The sequence below is a fragment of the Thermobia domestica genome, chromosome 8 (assembly GCF_964235325.1).
Source record: "Thermobia domestica chromosome 8, izTheDome1.hap1.1, whole genome shotgun sequence".
Classification (NCBI taxonomy): Eukaryota; Metazoa; Arthropoda; class Insecta; order Zygentoma; family Lepismatidae; genus Thermobia; species Thermobia domestica.
In genome coordinates, this window is record NC_137461.1 from 78,997,981 (window position 1) to 79,019,069 (window position 21,089).

Sequence of the window (21,089 nt, forward strand, 5' to 3'; positions counted from 1 at the left end):
TTTCCCCATTTAGTAACAGGTCATCAACTACTGCATGTCTCAAAAGTACTGACCACCGAGAACAAAGGTCAAATATGTAAACGAGAATAACTCGTAAACGGAGCAACATATTGAGGTGGTTTTTATGCATTTAGTAACAGTTTCTCAACTACTGCATGTACCAAAAGTACTGACTATCCAGGTCAAAGGTCAAATATTTAACCCTTAATAAATTGTAAACAAAACGACAGAGAAATTTGTGTGACCTATTCAATTTTGGTACCAAGCAATAAAATATGAAGAATGAATAAATTTGAGTGGTTTATTTACTTTTGTATTAGTGAGAGAAAAAATCAAAGAAAAGCCATTTTAACTAACTGATAATTTATGTACCTTTTTTACTACTCAAATAAATTTCTACCAACTAGAGAAGAGTAGAAGGACCAGTTTAACTAGCTGAGTTTTTTATACCATCTTCTACTACTCAAATAAACGAAGGAATAAATTTGAGTGACATATTCAATTTTGTACCAATAAGAAATGCCATTTTAACTACCTCAGAATGTCAATACCTTTTTGTACTATTTAAGCAAAACAAAAGAATAAATGTGTACTAACCAGAAACAGAGAAGTTTCATTTTAACTAACTCAAAATTTTATATCATTTTGTAATACTCAAATAAACGAAGGAATAAATTTGTGTGACCTATTCAAGTTTGTAGCAAGCAGAAAAAGGAAAGAATTAATATTTTGGGCTATTCAACTAAACGAAAAAATGAATTTGAATGGAGTATTTATTTTTGTACTAACGAGAAAGAAACCAAAGATATGCCATATTAACTAGCTCAATACTTCTGTACCATTTTGTACTATTTAAACAAACGAAGGGGTCAATTTGAGTGACCTATTCAAATTTATTCCTTCATTTACTTGTGTATTACAAAATGGTATAAAATACTCAGCAAATTTAACTTGTTCTTCTACACTTTTTCTAGTTGGTACAAATTTATTTGAGTAGTACAAAAGGTACATACATTCTCAGTTAGTTAAAATGGCGTTTCTTTGATTTTTTCTCTCACTAATACAAAAGTAAATAAACCACTCAAATTTATTCATTTCTCACATTTTTCTGTATGGTACCAAAATTGAATAGGTCACATAAATTTCTCTGTCGTTTTGTTTACAATTTATTAAGGGTTAAATATTTGGCCTTTGACCAGGATAGTCAGTACTTTTGGTACATAGAGTAGTTGAGGAACTATTACTAAATGTGTAAACACCATCTTAATATGTTGCTCCGTTTACAAGTTATTTGCGTTTAAATATTTGACCTTTGACCTCTTTGGTCAGTACTTTTGAGACATGTAGTACTTGATGAACTGTTACTAAGTGTGGAAAAAGCTTCTCAATACGTTGCTTCGTTTACGAGCTATTAGCGTTTAAACATTTGACCTTTGACCTCGATAGTCAGTGCTTTTGAGACACATAGTGGTTGATGATTTATTACTAAATGTGCAAACAGCACCCCACTACGTTGCTCCGTTACGAGTTATTCAGGTTTAAATATTTGACCTTTGACCTCGATGGTCACTACTTTTGGGACATGTAGTACTAGACGGCGTATTACTAAATGTTGAAACGTCACCTATATATGTGGCTCCGTTTACGAGTTAGTCGGTATAAATATTTAACCTTTCAGCTGGATGGTCAATAATTTATTACGTGTAGTAGTTGATGACCTATTACTAAATGTGGAAAAACCACCTCAATACGTTGCTCCGTTTACGAGTTATTGTGGTTTAAATATTTGAGCTTTGACCTGGATGGTCAAAACTTTTGGGACATGTAGTAGTTGATAACCTGTTACTAAACGTGGAAACACTACCTCAATATGTTGCTTCGTTTACGATTTATTACGGTTTAAATTTTTGACTTTGGCCTCGATATCCAGTACTTTTGGGACATGCAGTACCAAATGAATGCTTGTGTAATTTCTGCTATGTTACATAGGTGTTCATAGAAGGGAACGAATACACATACTCTCTGTTGTATTAAATAGGGGTTGTAATCTGTGCTATGTTAAATAGTGGTTAAAAAATAGACATACTCTTTTATACATAGAGGGTTGCAAAAATAGGTGTTGGTAGTCTCTGTGTAATTTCTCCTATGTTAAAATATGGGTTGAAAAAAGTGATCATAAAAGAGAACGAGTATACCACTAAAAAACGGTTTACTATACCTGGTCAAATCTCTGCTATGTTAAATAAAGTTGGAAAATGTACTCATAATATAATGCTATGTAGCCCTTCTTGTGTAATATCTACTGTGTTATATAATTGTTGCGGTATGTCATACATGTGTTTATAGTCTTTGCTATGTTACATAGGAGGGCTGTGGATAGTCTCTGTGTTCATAGTGTTATGTATTTTATGCTATGTTAGATAGGGGTTGATAAAGTGGAACGAGTACACCCCATTATTCTCTGTTATGTTGGGAGTTTTGCTATGTTACATAGGAGTGTTTTCGTAGTCTCTGTATAATTTTTACTGTTAAAATAGGGGTTGAAAATCTGGTCATAAAAGAGAACGAGTACACCCCTGCCAATGGTTCATATTCTCTGCCGTATTAAATAGGGGTGTAATCTGTGCTAGTTAAATTCTGGTTAGAAAATAGCCCATTCTCTTTTACCAGCTCTGCTATGTTCGTAGTCTCTGTGTAATATCTGATTGGGTTATGTGTTCATTGTATTAAGTAATTTCTGTTATGTTGAAATTGGGGTTGAAAAAAGTGCTCATAAAAGAGGACGAATACAACCCCATTATTGCCTGTTATCTTAGTAGCCTTTGCTATGTTACATAGTCTTATGTAATTTTTCCTATATTAAAATAGGGATGAAAAATATGCCATACTTTTTTATCAGCTCTGCTATAGTCTTATGTAATTTCTGTTAAGTTAAAATATGGGTGGAAAAATAAGTCAAACTGCTACGTGCTATCCCCGTAAATGAATGATAATTCTGCTATGTTAAAACTATTAGTAGCCTTTCTGCTATGTTACATAGTCGTGTATGTTTGTAGTCTTATATAATTTCTGCTATGTTAAAATAGAAGTTGAAAAAAGTGATCATAAAAGGGAACGAGTACCCCCCCTTACTATGTTGGTAGTCTTTGCTATGTTACATAGTCTTATGTAATTTCTGCTAGGTGGAAAAACATGCCATACTCTTTCATTAGCTCTGCTATGTCACATAGTCTTATGTAGTTTCTGCTATGTTAAATAGGCGGTTGGAAAATGGGCTCATAGTGTTATGTAATTTCTGCTATGTTAAAATAGGGGATGAAAATGCTTATAAAAGGGAATGAATATACCCTCCAAAATTGTTCATAAAAGAGAACGAGTTTTCAGGGTGTTCGATTTTCCATGGTTGGGCGGTACGTGGGTCATGGCGTATCGTGCGACACTGGACTATCGAGTACTTCGGAACAGGTGGGATCTGGATTGGCCTCTTATGACTAGATATGTTTCAGATCGATCAATTTTCCACTACTATATATATAACCTGATATTGAAAACGTGAAGTAGAAAAGGATTAACGGTTATGTACAACAAAAACTAGGTTTCATATTCTGTGCATTGTTATTCTGCTTATATAAAAATACTATGACGGGCCACAGTATTAAAGACTATCTTTAAAAGATGATTTAAATCAACTAATTAAATAATATGAAGAATATTGCGCCCCTATCTCCCTAATTCATTAGTAAGTATAGAATGTTACTTTAATAGTTAACTTCTAAAACTTGAAATTATATAATACACATAAATGGCCTCCATCCTTGAATTTATTTGAAACGCTTTTAGTGTATGAAAAGTATTCTAAACCAATCATGGATAAACAGAAAGTAACTAAGATGTAGATTCTAAACTGCTATTGATCAAAATACTTAATATTAATACACTATCACCATAATAAAGAGAGACTTAATTCTATGATCAGAGAAGTCACTTTACTTTCTACCAAAATACCATCAAATTCCTTTTGCGCCAAAAATGCCTTAATTACTATTTGTAATTAATGAATCTAAATTAGCAAGTTACAGTAGGAGAAAAGTTCTTACTTTTATCTAACCTAATCATCATTATCAATATGCCAGTAATAACACCTGCAGACACTCCTGTTACGATTGAATTCTTCTGTTTCATTTCCTTTAAAAAGTAGTCCATCAAGTCTCGCAACTTGTCTTCCTGGTAAGTTCGTTAGTGATTTTCAAACATATTCTGCAAAAGGAAAATCATATACTACTTTATTTGCATTAAAACGTTCTCTGAAGGCTTTCGTTACCCATAATAATAATAATAATAATAATAAGTATCGGGTGTACACTACTTCAAAGATTTTTGTATTTCACGGTGCAATATTTTCTTAATTATTATTGAAACAGGAAGTTGTACTATATTTACATCACTTCCAGTTCCCGTAATTGATTACACTGGAAATGGAATATTATATCTTCTTGGAAAACTTAATCGATTGCAGAAAACCGTTTCTCATGATCTAGTACAAGCATTACTATACATATAACGATCAACGTTAAAACGAGACTCTTAACACTTCTACTCTTCGGAGAGCAATATTGAAACCAGAAGTCGTAATGGATTTCTAACATTTCTAACCGAAACCAGTAATAGCAGTACACCTCGACCAAGAGTCGTGGATGAACGCAATATGCCCAGTTGGTTCGGAAAGTGTTGTTCAGGTAACAGAATATTAAAGAAAATAACCCCATCGCCCACCGATCAACAAACTCGTCTAATTATCTCCTTAGGAACACCGTGGAAATGAGGCTACCGGAAAAGTGTTCGTGATTGCAGACTAGTTAAACAAGCCATAAACTTGTCCTTCGATAGCTCCACGCAACACATAAGGGGAAAGAATTGAACTATTTGGTGTCCAAAAAGATGATGCCAGCTAATAAGGGTCGTCCAGTGGAGGTATGCAGTTTCCTCAGGAGGACAAATTACCAGTGAGATTTCCTGAATTGAATTACCACTTGTAATTCCTTACCTATTTAATGAAGCAACTATGACACCCTAAAATGGACAGAACTGTGATCAATGCCGAGAATGTTTTTTTTTTAAAAAAACAACCACTTCACCCACAACAGGTATATTTTTCTGATGGTGGTCTATTTTGGACGTGATCCATCATGACTTTTTCTGTCAAAGAAAAGCAACTATTGTGGATAGTTTGGTGTTCTACTCCATTTAGTGCACTGCAATTAAAGCAACAAGTATCCAGAAATGGTTAACAGATATAATATCCTTACTCAAACTGGGAGAACTAAATTGAAGACATGCCGATAATTTATTGCAGAATTTAATAAATATACACTTTGTTTATAAGTCCAACGAAAGACGTACTATTGTTTATGTCAACAATTATTTAAATTAGTTAACTTTACCTTCATATAGTCACCGAAGAATTTCTTTATTTTAATTTAGCTGGTGTAATTTGTATATCCTGATAGAACATATCGAAGCAATGGAAATGGATTTAGTATTAGTCCTGGTTTCGTTGTTACTGATTCATATTCTTCGAGTAGATGCATCATTCCAAGTAATACTGGATCACTGTAACTGAAAATATGTCTTACAATTATTGTCCATAGAAAATGGATAATATGTGCGTGGAATATATGATCCACTGCAACTCCTTTCGATCCAGATTTCAAACTTTTCTGTTGTAACATTCCTACTAAACGTGATCCTTCGTCATCAATCATCGATTCCGTGCAATCCTTTCCAAATCCTAGTGTTCGTAATATTTTAAAGCTCAATCATCTATGTTCCAACCATGTTTGTCCACTTCGAGAAAACAAACCTGGAATAAATACACTATATTACAATACAAGATACTTGAGGATTGCCAAAGAGATAAATCTCATTTTGTAATGGCGTTTCGATTACTGATATTCACATATGAAAGTTTTGCCGAAGAAGTAAATATGACTTATGCTCATTATAGTTTGTATTTCTATGAAGTGTTTAATAGTTACAATATCCACATTTTAATTAAAATTAATTAACTTTGGTGTAATAATTAAAGATCAAAAGTTGTATAAGGTATCGTAATAATTATTTTTAACTGTGGTACCTTATTTATACCAAGGTGCTATAAATAATCTGTCATTTGATCAAATCATATCAACTAACGGTGAATAAACTCATATTAATATGTTATATCTAGCTTTTTTTTGCTCTCACTCAAAATAATTAAAAATTTTTGTTGCGTAATTTCACCTCAACATCTCTCAGTATTTTTCTTTTAAGATAATTCAAAGAAATAGAGACACACATCAAGACAAAATAACCTCTGTAGTAACCATTGTAAACAATACTGTACCATAATATATCCTACGTATATTTCTGCTTGATTCTATAGTTAAAAGTTTTATTTGAGCTATCACAACCGGGATAAATAATAAATAAAATCAATAACGATAGTGTTATAATAGTCAAATAAAAAATAATTATGAATTTTTAAAATATCAAAGTTGTTTCAAATTAGATAAATCGATTGTTTTTGTATGTGCTGCATCATACTCCTGTAATTTTAACCTCCTCTTGCAGTAAGAATAAATTATGCTAGATGATGAGTGCGGTTTATATATAAAGTAAAGTTTTATTGTATCTAAAACATATACAAATAATTTTGAAATAATTGTGTTACATCTGTAAAGAATCCTATCGTTATTACGAGTGTATGTGTTAAAAACAGAAATAAATAAAACCCAAATGAAATTATGAAGGTTTTATAGATAAGTTAAATTCACTATGACTCTCAATTCTTTCAAAAAAATTAACATAATTTGACCTGATCAATTGTGTATCACTTATACCGTAAAATAATATTGAAATGTTCTTGTATCTTATAAACAAGAATATAGGACAATCAAAAATTACGTAAAGGCGATATCTTGTAATGTAATGAAAAATTGGTATTGTTATCTAAACATTCATGGCAACATTATGCTACTTTCAGGGTATTGTGCTGTAGACTTCTTTTTATTTTCTTTCTAGTGATTAAAAGTAATTGGGTACGTTTAGCTTCACATAATGTGACACCTACATTCTCAAATAGATGCAAGGAATTTCGAAATTATTATTGTATATTTCTTCCAGATCAGATATGTCAAACTCAAGCTATGCATGGGGCTAATTCAGCCCGAGCCAAATAACGACGGGCCGAACCTCAAAGCAAAAGAATATTTTGATGTAACGAAATTTAATATTGATTAAAAAATCGAAAGTATTAAAACATCTTACCGGTATTTTTTTTATCGAACGAATATACATTTTAACAAATGCAGTAATTATGCTGTCTGTCTACAGCCATAGGTGCCACGCAATTTTTTATTCATCAAATCATTTTTAAAAATTGGAATAGAGATAAAAAAAATACACAAGTCATGAAAAAAGAAAAACTGATAAATAGCCAATGAGAAATTATTGAATTACACTTACATTACTGGTTTTTACGTTTTGAATTGGCATCTGTTTCGGGAAACAACAATTTTAATGTCTGCTACTTGATTCTGTGAAGATGCTATTTTCAGGATGGAAGACAAATGTTCTGCTGATCTATGAGGAGTTTTGTTTGTGTTCATAAAGGAAAATAATTCTTCACAGAGGTAGATGGAACCAAACTGGGTTAGTGTTCTCGCGAGAAACTGACACATTGCAGAGTATTGATTTGGTAAATAACAAAAGAACTTAGGGATTCCTATTTCACTATATTTGTCTTTCAACACAGAATTGCACTAAACTTCAATCAGTTCTATTTGGATGTTACTATTTGCCTTCCGAACGTCAAAATAGAATGGAACACTAAACAAAGAGAAATCACTCTCACAAGATTCGAAATCTTGAAACCTATTCTGAAAACCATTGATTAATTGCTTTATGTTAGAACCATAACTGTGGAGTCTTAGTCACAATGACACTTCTTGAAATTCTGCCAGGTAGGAATATAAATTAAACTGGCATCGCATTTCTGTCCTTCCCAAAGCCTGGGTTTTAATATAAATGCCATAATTTTGCCATACAAGGAAACTACAACCTGTTTTTTTCCGTGTAACTTCAAATTTAAGTCATTTCAGTGCTCTGTTATGTGCACCATAAAGGTCAAATCCCGTATCCAAGTATCATCACAAAGTTTGTCAGATGATTCGTGTTTTATTTCCAAGGAGATTTTAATTCCTTCCCTAAGAACCCGATACCGCTTTAAACTTGTAACATAAAAGCCAACGAATCTCTGCGTAGTATGGTAGACTTTCAAATTCACAAGCAAGGTTGTATTTTGCAAGAGATTAATTACTTCGTGAAAGATGTCCACACCGGTATATTGAAGAGAAATTATTCCCAGTAATTCCTCAGTTATATTTATCTTATTATCACATGCCCGAATAAACACAGCTAATTGTGCCACAGCACCAACATCTATACTTTCATCGACTGCAACGGAATATGACATGAACATTTCAACTTTTGCCAACAACTGTTTACTTAAATTAGTAACAATATCACCGACCCTCTCCGCAACATTATTTCATGGCAAGAAAAGTTTAACTTTAATCACGACATACAATTTCAGCTGTTTTTACAATACATTCTTTCACAAATTAACTTTCACTAAAACATTTAGAATTCTTTTCTATGAATTCTGCAATGATGTAACTTGCTTTGGCAACGGCTTCATTGGAACAGGAAACAGTATGAACTTGGACAAATGGCACATATGAGTTTACCTTCTAGGACTGCAAGGTGGTGCATTAGATCCATTTTATTTAGTCACGAAGCTTATGCATACGACTCTCAAAGACATTCTTCGTTCCGAAGAAGTATTTAAAGACGCAAATAAGTTCAAAAATGCAGTATCAACCTTTATTCGAGATCGATATTGTACCATGTTGAGAGAAAGAAGAGAATTGCAACATCAATTCCAATTTTGAAGCGTACGGGAATTGACGAAACATAATGAGCGGCGATAAATACAAGAGGTATATCTCTAGAACCAATAAAAATGTATTTGCGTATTATCGTAACGCTCCTGTAGGAACAAAACTAAGATTTATGAGTCTTGCTTCTTCGCCTACACTTTTACCAACCACTTATACCCCGAAAACGTTAGTATATCTGCAATTGGATTTAGGTTTCTTCACTTATATTCCTCATATGTCCTTTCATGAAGAAGAGGGTTGTCTTACTACAAATGAGCAGCCTGTATGACTCATTTAAACTGTTCGTGCGCATGATATCTCAGCAATATATGATAGCCAGGGCTGGGGATGTAGAAGTATGTTGGTTTCCAGGAAATTTCGAGCAATTCATGTCGGATTCTGCTGTATTGTTGTCATACCATGGAATTCCGTAATTTGAAATGTCGGATTGACTTCTAATACCAAAAGGAGATTAGCCTGCATTTACAGTACAAACCGACAGAAGTTAGTAAACTTATACTACCTGGAAAAGTTCCCTCATCAATACCTATAACTCGGAGATGGATGCACCCGTTTCTGAGTACGAGAAAGTTTTACGCTCCTGTGTCACTTCACATGAAGGTTGCACTATTGAGTTACATATATATCACAGAAACATACCTCAAAACATGTATATATAGAATATGTTTTAAATAGTATTTTCGAAAACTTAAAATTATCAATATGAAACTGTTAACTATATGTCTTAAATATTTAAATGTATAAATTTGGAAACAAAATAACTCAGTTGTGATATCTTGGGAATATATATATATATATATATATATATATATATATATATATATATATATATATATATATATATATATATATATATATATATATATATATATATATATATATATAATTTTAACGAAGTGGCATCTAATTTAGGCCCAAATTCATGTTTCTCACTACGATCGCGGATGATTAGAATTTCATGAGTCATGCTCTTAATTATCACCTCACTTCTACTGATCACTCAGGTGAAAATTCTTGGTGAAATTATCTAGCTTTCACTGCTCAGTACTTACGTTACTCTGATGTTCTGTTATTATTGCACTTTTCCTTTTTCAAACAAGAAGAGTTCCTATATCGTTTTTCAAAACACCTTCCACATGCACACCACAATTTAACGTTTGTTTGTTTGGTTTGGTTTGGTTAGTTTTCATTCCGCTACGTATGTAATGTGAATGTTTTTCCTCAAGCTGATGATAGACTAACTAGCTTTTCATAACCGTCTCCTAGAGTCTCTTATCAAAGTGAAAATCCCCGTTTTAATCACAACGCAACCAATTTGATGCAATAGCTAAATTTAACTATGATCTCATATGTTAGAAGCCACTATGAGGAGTTTTTTCTTTCCTTTTCCAAATATGGAGAAGTGAAGGAATTCAGACCGATCTCCAACAAAACCATCAGCACTTGCTCACATATATGTATATATGTATGTATGTACTTGCTGTTCTATAAAGGATGACTGCACTGTTTTTTGCTGTTTTGAGGCAATCTTTTTTAACTCCAACTCCGGGTATCTTCGGAAAAAGTAAACTAGATTCGAACCTTCAAGCCAACCTTTAAAATCGGGAAACATTGTACTTTCTTATTTCAAATATAATAAGACTTATTACTAAACGTAAAGAAAAAAACAACTTTGAGTGAAATACTTAATGGTAAAATATTTCGGAACCATGTTAATGACAGCACGTGCTTTTTTATCATTTAGCTTTCCATACGTAAAAGAACATTTAGATATATAAAACAACCTTTCCATAAGTAAAACAAGACTGAAAGGAAATGCATTTGAAACAGAAACTGCGCAGCCCTGCGAGTTAGTCAGAAACCATTCCTACTGAATAGTGGTCGTCAGCTCTAAGTTCCTATTTGCCAATGGCAATCTGGCGACCGAAAATTTTGCGCCCTGATTAAAATCATTATTCAACAGTCGATAACAAACCTCATACAGAACCGGTTCCAGATAAGTACGTATATTGAAGTGGGAGATGTCAAAGATAGAAGGGTGCTTTTAATGGCCGGTGTAATAAGTTTGTGAGGTAGAATGATCAGGATTCTCACGGAGTAAATGTAAACATCGTTGGAGAAATAGTGCTTTAGTCTCCAATTAGACATCTTTCAAATTTAATCCACCGTTTTGAAAATCGTTGCACAAGATTTGGTAGGAAACACGAAAAATCATAAGTTTCCATAGAAAATTACCTACAATTGTCTTAACTTTTGCAAGATGACAGGAAGAAATAGGCAGTACTTTTGCAACATAATATAATCGAGATTGTCTATACAAATTCTAGGCGACATAAGAGGCTAGTGTTACGAAATCGATATTGGTCAAGAACATAGGTTATCCGATTGACAACAAGGCCAACATTATTAGTAATGTCAACCACACGAAAATTGAAAGTCACTCCCAAGATTTTAACTGACTGTTGTAGCTGACCAATTGAAGTAGTAGTAAGAATGGTTGACTTACCCAAAGACATTATTTAAGTTTTATTAGGGTTAAGCTTGGTTCCGGATACTAATTTGTAGAGCCTTGCGTGCTGTATTAAAACTTTTAAGTCGGTGTAACCAGTCCTAAAACATGTAACATCTTCCATAATTGAGTAAACTCGCACAGAAATATTATATATAGTGACAACATGAAGGACATGTCGGAGTATATATAGAAATGGCCCTAAACTTAGAATAAAAAGCTGACTGCTCAATGTCCGTCCTGATTGATGCAGCGTTGATATGCTTAAAATAAAATGTATAAAATAAGTGTTTAAAATATGTTTAAAACGAGGCCTGCCGTTTTATTCAGTTTGTTTTAAACGGTTTAACACATTATTTTAAACTTGTTTTTTCGACTGTAGTTGAGCACGTTTGAAACAATTAAAATATCAGATTGAAGAAGCTAATTTAATTTTCTAACAAACACAACCAATTATCAGAAGGATTTGTGTGTGAGGTAAATTAAAAGCAGTTATATTCTTATTATAATCGCACTTACTGAATGAAGTTCTGCACAACAATATGCATATAACTAAACCAACAAAAATTCAAGTGAAGTATTAGAACATTTCTTAAATTTCAAAAAAAAAAAAAAAAAAAAAACACTATAGGCCTACACATTCTAAAATTCAAGTTCACAAATTCAAAACTTGAGTATGATTTCGTGACTATCATTTCACAAAAATGAACAGTTCTCACATCATAAGCTATAACAAATACTTTGACAAATACAATTCAAAGAGAAGAGCAGTGGTTATCTTACAAGAAGCAAATGATATTTTTTAACTAAACACTTTTCAAGAAATATGACTATCTGCAACATGGATAACTAACCATAATTAGTGTCTACTTGATAAAAACACAATTAACCTTTAGACGCCCTACAGGGATTTTAACAAAATCGTAGACTCTCACGTTACAGAGTCATGATTCATACACAGTTGGAAAGCTTATAGACCACAGATTTCAACGTGCTAACACTAATGTAATTCCCGAGACATTCGTAGAAGAATAACAAGACACACAAAAACACAAAAATATGAAAAAAAATATATTTTGGGGAGCAATGACAACCCTTACAATCACTCCATGCTGACAGAATGATGATAATGTGTTGCAGACAATTGTGATAATAATATTTAAAAAATGATAGCTCTGCTACAATTCAAACAGATAAAAATTAATAACGAAATTACTATAAAAATGCTCTGTGTATCATTTTCGAAGGACTGTTGCAGACCTTCGCGTTGGCGACCCTGCTGGCCCCCTAATTATCAGAGAGTCATGATTCATACACTTTTGGAAAGCTTATACACTACAGATTCCAACGAAGTATTGTGCGTGCAATTCCCGATATAGTCGTAGAAGTAGAAGAAACAAAAATTTTAACACATGTGAAAATTTGACTTTGTGGCAACCCTTGAGGTCACACTGACAAAATGATGCTAATGTGTAGGCCAGACACTTGTGACAATAATATGAAAAATGACAGCCACTGCTGCAATACAAAGCGTAATGAATTCCTTTTATGTAGGAAATAGTCTCAAAAATGTTTTACTCAGAAACAATTCATTGAATTTGACATTCTCTTCCCTCCTCCACCATAGTACCACGTCCATATGCAAATCATTTTTGCTGCACACATCATGTATAGGAACAAGAATTGTTTCTAGACCAATTCAGTGAAAGATATCATATCTTATATGGAACCGTCCTGAAGTTAAATGTAATTACCCAAAATTGCCTCTCTCCTCTTATAACCAACAAATACACACACAGGTTATTATCATATAGGAAACTACTTCATTGCTTCACATACCAATGTTTATGGGTGTACCACAAAAGGGGAAGAAATAGTCCTCCAAAACCTCGTGGAAAAAAATTTAAAAAATTACTTCACCTTCCTTCTGTCGGCCGGGGTACCACCATATACATAAAATGCATACTGGTGGAAAGCTTGTTTTCTCAGGAATATATTGGTAGTAAGACACCTTTCTAGCTTAATTAGGGGATGGGCTATTGATGTTTGTTGCAAAGATAAATGAAGGGCCAGGGGGAAGAAGGCTTTCAGTCCAAAAAAATCGATATCTCCAACACCAATTTTCTAATTTGCTGTAAAAATAAGTTTTTTCTTTACATATATACAATATTTACCATGATATAAACTTACAACTATTTTTCTAACAATGTAATTACAATGGTTATTTAATGAATAACTTTTTTTTTTCCTCTCCTGAAAAATTTCATTAAATAGACTGAAAGCGTTCTTCCCCCTGACCCTTCAAATGTAATTTACGTCAAAAAAAGTAAACTCCAGAAAATGGTCCACTTTGCTCCTCCTTACCCCCCATCCCATATAAACAAGAAGCACAAATACAGAATATTACTATGAAGTGGCCTACTTCATTGCTTCACATACTAGTTTTCATGAGTGTAAGGGGCAATTGTCCCATAAAACCTGTTCAGAAAACACGAAATTTACTCTCCTTCCACCCCCACGCAGCCGTGGTACCCCTCCCCCATACAAAAAATGCGCTCCGGAGAAATGTAGCATCAGGAATAAATTGTACCAAATCATCTTCCTATCTTAGTTACAATTACCTACCGATTTCTTTCTTCGGAATTGAATACTTGGACGGATCGAAATTAGGAAAGTTACCGAAGTTTAGTCTAACGGTTATATGGCAAGTAATAGCTTTGAGCGTGTAAAAGTGTAATACGTATGTCTATTTAGATTATTGTTTTTAAAAAAATAAATATTTTAAACATGTTTTTGTGTAAAACAAAGTAATTTGTTTTAAACATTAGAAACGTTTTAAACGTAAAAATAATATTTTTAACAGAAAACGTTCTTTTCGTTGTTTTTTTTTAAATAAATTCTTTTTTAACCCTGGTTGGATGCCATTACTAATTTGAAAGGCAGAACTGATATTTCCATTAATTTGGAATTTTATTGTTCAATTACAATATAGCAGCTTAATCCAATTATAAAAGATGTCTCCAAATCCATAGTCTTGAAGACAAGAAAATAAATATGTATCGTTCACTCGATCAAGAGCTTTAGAATAGTCCAAGACAACTAAAGCTGCATCACATTGATCAATATCTTGATGATACGTGATAACGTCGCGTATAGCAGCAAGAATGTCTTGAGCACGTTTATGTGGTAAGTTACCATTTGTATAGGGTCAGCAAGGTGGGCAATAACAGTTTGAAATCGGACACTAATATATCGACTAATAATTTTGTAATCGCAGGTCAGCGTGTCTATAGTCCGCCAATGTACGAAGATGAAGTTTCTTCGGAATCAACATAATAACAACAGTCCGAGAATATTTTCCATAACCGTCTACCTGCAGTACGTAGTTCACCTATTCAGTAAGCATTGGTCTCATTAGGTGGAAAAAGGTATTATATAATTCTACACCTAGTCCATCTATACCAGGCGCTTTAGAATTCTTAGCTGTAAAGACGGCTTGCTTCACTTCCTCCTGAGAAAATGGTTGAGTAAGCTCTTGTCCTCGTTCCTCCTTTAACCTATGCGGCAAATGGGCAAAGTAGTCTATGGGTGGTGCTTCAACAACATCCTGCAAATTGAATAAGTGTCGGTAGGATCGAAGGATGATAGCTTGTGTATCAGAAAACTTAGTGATGGAATCTCCATTTTCATCAGTGATACTGTCATTAAGTTGAGACCTAGAGGCTGATGCTCATGCAATACTTGATAGACAGAATCTCAAAAATACTCATCGGATACTCATAAGAATCCATGGATAGGGTTTTACTATAAATATGAATTCCCGCTCGTAGCCAACGAAGGATAGGTTTGCCTACACCTCTTTAATGGATGCTACTCGTTTATCCCCTTGAAGAGCCAGAGCATATAAATTATGTAGTACACCAGAATAAAGGTTATACATTTTATTGAAACCCTGCTGTTTAGAAAATAGACGTCTAACAGCGTGAGTTTAACATTGTATTCCGAATAGTAAGCAATAAATTTACCAGGAAAACACCGCTAAACGAGACGATGTCTCAAAAACTCTTGTACATATAACTGTTCAACTAAAATAGATGTATTGAGATACCAGAGACCTCTGACTATTGGTATTTTGTTAACGATTAACATAATACATAAATGTTTTACAAAGTGGTCAGAAGCACGTGTGGGGGAAATATACATATCAAGTAGCGCGCAAAACAGCAGTTCAAAAACAAAAAACAATCTATCCTTTACGAGTTTCCATGCGGGAAAAAGGTAAAACCTGGGAAAGCTGAATGTAGCACAAGCCAACAATCTTTCACCCAAGGCCTGTTACCAACCTGTGCACAGTAGCACATTAAGAGTATCCCGGAATTTGCTGTGATTGATGTAGAACACAATTAAAATCACTCCAACAATGAGACCTGCATAACATCCGGCACATTTCTGGGCAATAACTGTTTCGAAAACTTCGTTGCGAGCAGAACTTTGATTATAGTCCCCGAGGGCGAGTACAAGTTCAAAATTTTGACAGTATGTATCATACCACTAATTAAGCTAAAAGTCAGATGGTAAAAACATTGCCAAATTCTATACCTTGACGAACAAAAATAGCGGTACCTGTGGCGTTGCAAGTGAAATTATTATAAACATTGTAACCTTAAATATTCACCAAGGACGTAGTACCAACCTCCTGTAAGAAGCAAACATGAATATATTTAGGATTTAGATTTCTGGGCTCTCAGCATCTTATGGCCATTTAGTCCGTCACGTTTGAGGGATGACGTCCCTCGGCGAGCACACTATCCGGGGAAAGGGAAGGAAGAAAGGATTGGGGAAGGAAGAAAGTGGCCTGGGACCTATAAGTTAGGTACCACCCCAGCATTTGCTTGGTGTGAATGAGGAAAACCCAGGAAGACCTCGTTCAAGCTGGCTGGCCTAAAAAAGCTGTTACACTTTTTCGACCGAGTGCCCCCACCGGGAATCGGACCCGGGACTGCTCGCACCGAAGGCGAGAGCGTTAGCGACTACGCTACGCGGGGCCACAAAACATCAATGGAGTTATAACCTAAAAGTCATGTAAAGTAGTACATTTGAGAACGCTGGAAGATTTGTTAAAGTTAGTTGTGAAATGAAAGCGCAACATAATATACAGACTAAAGAGCACTAGTGGAATGCACAAGCACCAATATGTAAAGAACATCTTGGAGAAAGACGAACGGAGAAGTCACTCGTATCAATACGAAAACAAAACAAAAACATGATGGAGTAGGAACTGTTGGATTAACTTTGGGAGGCTATTGACCTTCACTTTTTGCTACGGTAGAAACTTTGCACTGTCTGGAGTAAATACACGAGTATCACGTGAAGTTTTCTTAGCTGTTGATACTTTTCTTTTATTTTGTTTCGTCCAACTGTGTCTTCGGGATTAGGTAGCAATAACTTATCAATACAATTTTCACTTATAGAGTTGCCAAGGAAAGCACTTGAGTTAGCAGACACGTCATCACTATTGAGGGGTAGACATGATGAAATAATAGGCCAAGGAGCAGGGAAGGCAAAGGAAATAGGGAAGGCAAAGGAGCAGGCAAGGAACTTTCCGAAACTTTGGAAGAAGTTACACTGGTACGAATATCAGAACATGTCATAATAGCACTAGTAATAACAAGGGATAACGCATGCGAATCAGGTAGTCGTAGGAAGAGGAAAAGTTGCATATTTTGTATGTTAGGAACACCTGGTTCAAGTTCGGCCATATCTACAGATTCTGGTGAGGCAGTGTTGGGACGAGACGAAGTTGAGCTTGAATACTGAGAATTTGGCGCAAAGGTCCAACAAGGACTAAGTCATATGTAGAGGACCAGGTGAATGTCGTGCTGACCAGGACCAGGTAGTTGACGTTTAGTATATTGACTATAAACATGCGTGCTACTGCTACAGTAAAAGCAAGTAGAGGGTGACCTGGATACATAACGGTAGTACGAGGACCTTGAAAAATCAATTTAAACGGAATATGCTTTCTGAGAATCATATATATAACACGGACCTCATGATACACAGGAAAATGTAATTTATCACACCACTGTTCATTGAGTACTTTAGAAATAGATTCGTAAGGTCTTACTGTTGCGAAAATCACTTCGGGTATGAACAGTTCTCAATGAGCAATTCTAAAACCCGCACTCGTGTGACATCTTCACAAAAGGTTATAATTTGGACGAAACTTTCTGTCCCATCAGAATGAGCAAACATTACCTTTTCAGGTATTGTATGCAAAATAATATCTTAGGTACAAGGTGCACTAAACTTAATATAAAGACAGTAATGTTTGTTGTGCAACTGAATGGCTTCAACTTGGTCTAAGATAAGCTTTACTTTCTCTGCAAGCCAGGTATGATCTCAAATGGCATTCATCTTAAATGACGTAAACTCTCATCAAACTCAAATTTGACGATATTTTTGCGTATTGTATTCATGGTTTACTGATAAACAAAACACCAACAGAGAACAATACTTTCTAGAGCAAATAGCTCTCGAAACAATACTCTATAGAAACAACTTGCAGAGTACTTTTCACACGTCAACACAGTAAGACGGCTAGCACTAGAAGCCACCACTGAGCTAACACGAGCACTCTAGACTACCTCCTTCTAACGAAATATAACTTGCTGTTCAAGACAATTACATTCATATCAATAGCAAACGCTGTTTTTGCTCTACTCTGTCTTTTAGTTTACTACGGAGGCGAGAATTATGTTCAATGCATTTCCTTTCAGTCTTCTTTTACGTATGGAAAGGTTGTTTTATATCTCAATGTTCTTTTACGTATGGAAACCTAACAACAAACAAGTATGTGCTGTCATTAATACATGGTTTCGAAATATTGTATCATTAAGTATTTCAATCAATGTTGCTTTTATCCACACGTAGTAACAAGTCGTATTATATTTAAAATAAGAAAGTCTGCACAATTCTTCCTGATTCTAAAGGTTGCTTGGAGGTTCGAATCTGGTTTAGTTTTCTCCAAAGATACTCGAAGCTGGACTTAGAAAAATTTGCCCTCAAAACAGCAATAAATAGTGCGATCATCTTTATGGAACAGCATGTACATTTACGATAAGATCATTTCCAGAAATTTTTCAATACGAGGTTTATTTTGAAGGATATGTTTTACATTGATTTCTTATGACATTGCCAACAGTAGTCATAACACATGTACTTTTCATTACTCTTCATTGGAAGGATTCACTGTGTTTTGCACGGATATTCGAATAAACAAGTACTGAAAGTCGTTTGTTAACAGAATTACTTAACCAACTTAGGGAGGAGTATCGCTCGTTCTGTAACACGAGAAAAACTGAAGTAAACACTTCCTTCAACACCTAAATGAAATTTTTTATCATGATTTCAAAAGAAAAATAATTATAGGCCAATTATTTAGTCTAGTACATTATAAGGCTATTGAAGTAAGAACAAATACATGGTATTATCCGTCAGTGAACTAACTGAAAATTGTATCCGTGTCATAGGAGTAAGAATATATATGTGAAAACAGCTTCTCGATTTCCTTAATTCAGGAGTGTATTTCCAAAATATGCTAAATCCAAAAATGTTCGATTTGGAATTGAATATGGAAGAGTATAGTATGGAACCTCTTACGTTAAATTTTGTAATTATTTTTTGTCAAAACATATTATTTTCTGTGGTAAATTCTGTTTGAAATATCACTTTAGTGACAAAACATGCTAACTACGAAAATAATTTATTTCCTAAATATGCCATATCCAATTTCATAGTATAAAGTGCTAAATCCCATGTTTTGTAATACTTACGTTATCCAGTTCGTAGCAAAAGATGTTAAATCCTCTGTTCGTCTATGTGCGATTGGCATTTGCATCCAAACAAAAGGAGAAAATAATGTTTTTTATCACTATTATGTTGCCCCATTGGTAACACTGAATTAAAGACAGAAAACAGTACTCCGTTACGTTAAAAATATCAGTTATAATAATCAGTTTCGTATGCTCTCAGTGTAATGCAAACCACGCCGCGGTTCTTGCTCTAAAATAACAGGATGTTATTGAACAGTACTGTTTATAAACATATTATCTTGCAATGGAACAAGAACTACCCAATGTGATTGATGTTGAAGGAAAAGTTACAGTTCGAATGGTACTTTCCAGTGCGGGGTCATTCTTATATGCGCGCCTATAAGGCACTCGGGCAAGTTGAAAAAGCTTAAGAAGAATTAAAACAATAGTGCCGTCCGTAGAATATGGTAAAGTTTTATCAGAAAATTGGTACCTTTCGTCATGTTGGAAAAAACAAATATTACAGCAATGTGAAGACTGTGCACGTATACACTAAAAAAAGGTTTGGTCAAATTGACCAAAAAATAGGTGCTGGTTACCAAATCGCTTGGTCAATATAGCGCCAACCAAACGCTTGGTCACCAGCACGAAATCATTTGGTCACGATTTGTTTGGTTGCAGGAACCTACTATTTGGTTAACAGTACCAAATATGCGTTTGGTCATTTTGACCAAAGAATAATCAAATAAGTAGGATTTGGTTGGGAATACCAAAAATTTGGTTAAAATGATCCAAATTTGATTCATGGAACTAAATAATTTGGTTGTACATACTAAACCTGCATTTAGTGAATTTGACCAAAACATTTGGTAGAAATTACCAAATACTGTTGATATAAGTACTAAACTGAAAATAATGTGGTTATCGCAAAAGTAATGAGAACTTTTTTTCTAACAAATATCGTCACAAAGCAAGAAATTCTTAAATATGCAAATGGAAAGTTAGTACATGTAAAAATATTACGTGTAGCTTCGATGAAAATATACATCCCGTAATAACTTTTTTAAGGTATAACAATTTTTTAAAGTACAAACAAGGAAACTTAAAAGCAAAAAGTCACCAATCGTGTGCACTTCATGGCACGTTTCCACTTATCTCAAACCATCTGCGTTAAATGATTCCACCGGCAAAAGCCCTGACGGAACTTCCACAAAATGAAATGAAATCTTTCAGGTTTACGTCCCACACTTATGCTGTGGAGGCTAAAGGAGACGGTGATGATGAGAAACGAATGATATTGTGGAATGAAGAAAGTGGGAGGAAACGAGATAACCCCGATGAAACCCAAGCACACGGTGTTTGTCTACCACAACGTTCATTTGACGCGAGCTGGGAGGGAACCAGGGACCCCATTCACCAGAGGTGAACGCTCTACCACTGAACCACCGCGACTCCTCTCCACAAAATAATTCGTTTCACGTACCAAGTTTGTGCCTTTTATGTCAAAGGTGACGGGTGATTAATGGAAGGGATTGATTGCAACAAAAATGGTGGAATGTGAATGTGTGAGGAAACGGGAGAACCTCGAGAAAACTCACGGACACGATAATGTCCATCACAATCTCTCATGCGCGGAAAGAATTGTGATTTTTTAACAATTACTTCTGATGGCACCCTTGAATTTTACCTATGCCAAGTGAGATATTTTCATGTCATCCAGTGCAAATCTTTTAGGAGTCAGTAAGAAATAAATTAGGGAACATATAT